Source organism: Haliaeetus leucocephalus, unplaced genomic scaffold, assembly GCF_000737465.1.
Source record: "Haliaeetus leucocephalus isolate CR32 unplaced genomic scaffold, Haliaeetus_leucocephalus-4.0 Scaffold264, whole genome shotgun sequence".
In the NCBI taxonomy this organism is placed as follows: domain Eukaryota; kingdom Metazoa; phylum Chordata; class Aves; order Accipitriformes; family Accipitridae; genus Haliaeetus; species Haliaeetus leucocephalus.
The window spans coordinates 251,203-256,189 of NW_010972700.1; the positions used below are offsets into that span (position 1 = coordinate 251,203).

A 4,987-nucleotide genomic window follows, 5' to 3' on the forward strand; every position below is an offset into this window, starting at 1 on the left:
CGCCCCGCCGCCCGCCGCCGCGCCCGTTGTGTTTCTTCCCGGTCCCAAAAGGGCTTTTTCTTCCCGAAATTTACTGCCGATGCACCCCGCTTCTTCGCGGGCGGGGAGGGGGGCGCCTGTCCAACCAGCTGGCGGAGTTTCCCCTTGGAAGGAACAGAAATGAGGGGAAAGCGACCCCAGAAACTCCGCGGCGTGGAGCCGCAGAGACCTCGGGAGAGAGCAGCTTTCCTTTTATCTTTTAAATTAAAATTTGACCAGCGGCTGAATGGGCACAGCCGGCTTGGAATCTTGTGCTTTAGAAGGTCCGCCCCAGCACAGGGCAAAAACCGGAGCGGTTTGAACGGTTGGTCTCGGGGTGAATCGAGATTAAAGCCGTGGAAGTAACACAGCTTCGCCCCGCGGTCCCGGCCGCGCCTGCAGCGCTGCCTGCCTCGGCCGCGCCGCTCCCCCCCGAAATCCCGCAATCCCGCTCGTGTCCGTTCAGCGGCCGCCGTGTCTTTAGCTGATGCTTTCCGGGGGGACGTTTGTGCTTTAGCAGCGGGTGTGAAAGCCGATGGCACCTCACGCCAGGTTCAGGACTTCAGCGGAACAAAGCACCGACCGGCCCCTCCGAAGGCTGATGTTGTGTCACTGCACCCTCCATGTCGCCTTAACGAAGCCGCTTTCGTTTGTTATATTCAGGAGTCGGGATAGTTGCCATCGCAATGTGTCGTGTTTTAGTCTGACAACGTGTAAAATGTACTTGTCTTTGCACCGCGGTTTGTTAAAATTGATTGGGAAAGAGAATCTGGGGTGTGATGAAATTTGAACTGGACGGGGAGTTAAAGCTGAAAACTCGGTCCTCTGAGGGCGTCTTCGGTAATCAGGACACTTTATTAGGCAAAACTAATTTCTTTGTTCTAATGAATGAATGTTGCTGTTGTAAGTGCTTTGATAACAGCATGTGGTGATTCACCGCTTTTCTCCTTTCAGAAGTAAGGTAAGAATTTAAACCTTTTCAAGAGGGCAGCTCCATATTCTAAACAAGAGATGAATTCTCACTTTCTTCCTTCGTTTTCAATGGCATGTTGCTTTCTTTTTAATACGAAACAGTCAACAGTCTGCCTGCAAAAATGTTGTGTTTCATACAGTAGGTACCAGGCTATTACCAGCTCCTAAAAACGGGTGAGCAGATCTATTCAGGGCTAAAAGAAAGTGTAACAGGGTGCATGAAATGCTGGTACAACATAGAGTTCCCGCTGCTTGGGACTGTGCAAACATACAAATACGCTGATTTGAGTCTCCATGTGACATTCGAGAAATGTCTGATCATGCATGTTTAACTGAAAATGCTAAAGGACTGAAATCAAAGCAAGGACTAGAGTTATTCTACTGATTTTACATAACTTTTGTTTTCTTTTTCTCTGCTTGGAGGTGAAATGTGGGAAGAAATACAGCTTTGTGAGGTCTCCCAGCAAATGCATTTCAGCCTGTAAAACTAAGGTAAGTACCAAAACAGAGAACATGTGCTCAACACAGGAACTTGGTGCAGTTACACAGGTACAGCAGGAAGGCTTCCTCAGGCTTTGATATTCCATTATTTCTTCAGGCAGAAATTGAATTTGGGTATTGCCACGCCATCTACCTTTCCTTAATTTTTAGAATTAGCAAGTGTCAATGAAAATACTGAAACATTTTACTAAAATAGTGTTACTTTCCTTCCAGAAAATAAACACTTTTATGAAGTAGAACAGGCCTATGGAGAGCTTCTACCCAGAATTGCTTTAACAGGTTACTAGGAAATGAAATGAATCATTGACAGGAGAATGTAGTCGGTTCTGATTCTGCATCAAAACCCCACACCTACTTTGGATCAATTTAACTTTTGCAGACTGCTTACTGAAAGTGGACATCTACCCTTACTCCTATTCCAAGGAAGAATGGGGTAGGTAGTAGCACATGACTGTTGGCCTGCATTTTAATGCCCTCTTTCAAAGCTGATGGCAAGCACAGGTGTCCTAACGTTCAGGAAATCATGAATCTCTGCTTAAAAGTCATAGGCTCCCATTGTTTTTTTCTCTGCCTCTCCTGACATTTATTTTCCTGAATTATTAGGCCATTAAATATGCCCTATAATAAATGTTGATGCAGTATTTTCAGTATCACGATGCACAAATGAACAGCAGCTAATTTCTTCACCATGAATTGTGGCTTCCACAATGATGAGAGTCTTCCTTGGTTGTAGGTCAGTCTTAGTTTATTCTTCCAACAAATTTCTGGATATAGGCTGTAGGTCATGGTGAGATATGCACTACAAAATGTTCAGAAGAGTCTGCATTCCACTTCTGAAAGACATCTCAAAATCCTGGGTTTTTTTCAGACAACAGAACATGCCACATTGTCAGGAAATGGAATAATTTTAAAATCACAGGCACACCATTCAAATACAGATGAAAATTATTTCTCTATCTTCCAGTTTTTGTCCTCTAGCACTCTTGAGAGGATGGAAACCCTGCTGCTCAGCACACAGAAGCTCCAATGGACTGGTACTTTTCATTTCTCTTTTTTTCTTATGTGGAACAAGAACAGTTTCTGACACAGTATTAGCTAATGGCTGACACAACACTAACAGCTGCTGCTGGAGCTGGCTTAGTGGCATAAAGGTGAGAATGATGAGAAGGAACAATTTACGCTTAGTCGACAGCATAGATCAAAGTATGGGCTAGAAAGAATCATTTTCCAAGTTGCAGATTCCCAAAATTGATTGAAGAATGAAGTGACCCAGAGTGTTTTTCTAAAAATCTTGTTAGAGCTCCTTCCAGAATTGCAGGGTTAGGATGTGAATGGGACCTTCTTGCCCACAAGCAATTGGCACTTACTGCCCTTTGGAAACCCCAGAGATGGCACAAGTAGGTAAAGTTTTGGTATAGGCAGTGAGGGAAGGCAAGGACGTTTGTGAAACTCCTTATGCACTTGGAATTTTTTTTCTTTTCCTCCATGATGCAAAAGCAGTACATGGAGTTCCCCTTGCATGATAGCAGTTAGCCTAATTCCTACTGCTGTGTAACAGCCCAAGCTCTGAGGGCTACTTTAGACCCATCTCTAGGTATTTCTACACTGAAAGGAATGTGTCTCTGCCTGCTTCAAAGCCTATTAAATCAATGCTGTAGTTTTAACATAAAAAAAACCCAAAATTTATAACATAAGAAAATAACAGGACTTTTTTTCCTTTCACTTTCTATTACACTAATATAAAACGCCGATTGCCTCTTCTGCTAAAAGAGAGAGACTTCCATTCCTCCTCTAATTCTTGAAGCTCCTCTTGTCCTTTAATACCACGGTGATTAATCTTTAAACCGAGCATTTACATAACACAAGAGAATGATTTACCTATAACCTAATGGCTGCAAACTGACAGTGGAACAAGGCAAAGCTGTCAAGAGAGCTTCCACCCAGTTTTTGGTGTTTGGAATTTGTGAGTAACCCCCCATAATTCACGGGACACTGTGTCCCAGCAGCCTAAACCCTGCTGCTTTGTTATTTTGTAAAGATTTTAACCCTTGCACGCATAACAAGATTATCAGGGGAATTCTTCAGCACACACCAATGTGGAGAGAGTAGGTGAAGATAATGAGACAAGTCATAACTGAGTGGAAATGTAATTCAGAAACATGTCAAATACGATGTGCGCAAAATATTACATTCTAAGGCTTCACATATTTGAAAGCGTTTAGGGGCATATACAGGAACAAAGGCCAGGGCAGACATTTCAAAGTGATTTCTGTTGTTTGGTGCATTTGGGAGTCATTCTGAAATTCAGTTTACAGCTGACATGCTCAAATTACACATTATCATTGGTGGTCCTCACTGATGAAATATAAAGAGGTCAGCTTCATGATTGTAACATATAAATCAGAAATTCATCCACATATAAAAATGTTTTTCTGCTGTTTTTCTGAAAAACAAACAAAAACCCCAAACTCTCAAACTGTGGTCTGGAGGCTGATGATTTATGAAGGTAAGAAGCTAAGAAGAAAATTGTAAGAAAAAATTTAATGGAGACAACATAAAATAATAGGGAACAGAATTAAGAAAAACTGTAAGAAGTGCTTTCAGAATTTTCATCGGTACTTAATACCATATTTGCTATAGTTGGCCTATTGCTTTATAAGTTATTAACAATTGTGCATAATCTTCTAGGCAATATATATTTTTTTTCATGTGGAATGTTATTTAAAAGTATTCCAGGGCATATGTAGGCCCCAAACCCATATCTAAAAAAGGCAAATGGGAGAAAGGAAAATAAACTTGACATATTGTTTCTGACAGTCATATTCACTGTAAACTCTACCCAGTTCAGGTAGTTTATAATGTACTGTCATGTTCATTCCCTGTATAAGTTACCTATCATCAAAAGAACTAGAAATTATGAGTTCAAGGATTAGTACTATGCACAAAGGAAAACCAAGCCATGAGATCTGCACTCATCTTGGAAATAATTAGTACCTGCTGATTGGGTAATTTATAAACAAATGTTGATATGCAAAAGATAAGTATGTTGTGCTGCATGTACAGCAGTACAGTAATATTAAAAATATTCAGGATAATGCTGTGAAAAATAGCAACAACAATCGAAAGTCCAACAGAGGCTTCTAACACTTATGTCATCGTGTCAAAACAGTGATGAGAAAACTTTTGAAGAAAATTAAGTGGTGCCAAGAAGATGGCAGGAGAGAATAAGACCGGCGAAGTCGCGGAAATTAACTCCCAACCCTTCCAGGCACAGGTGTCCCGGGCGGGCGCCTGCCGACCCTCTCCAAAGGTCAGCGGGGGCCTCAAGACCTCCGACACCGGCCGTACAGGCGCGCTGGGCCGCGACCCACCGAGGCTCTTCAGACAGGGCCCCGCCGCCGGCAGAACGCGGCGGCCGCGGGAGCACCCTCGGCCGTCAGAGGAGGAAGGTCTGCGCACCGTCGCCCCGCCCGCGGGGGGTCAGATGCCGGGAAAC

At 43.0% G+C, this 4,987-nt stretch overlaps 1 protein-coding gene and 1 pseudogene across 1 annotated transcript in view; one reads left to right on the top strand and one right to left on the bottom strand.

The window, feature by feature from the left end:
* Positions 1-643, bottom strand: part of LOC104832851 — a 1,310-nt pseudogene extending 667 nt beyond the window's left edge.
* The window catches only part of LOC104832845 (histone H4), a 20,902-nt gene that overhangs the window by 14,604 nt on the left and 1,311 nt on the right, over positions 1-4,987 (top strand). The window lies entirely within an intron of this gene.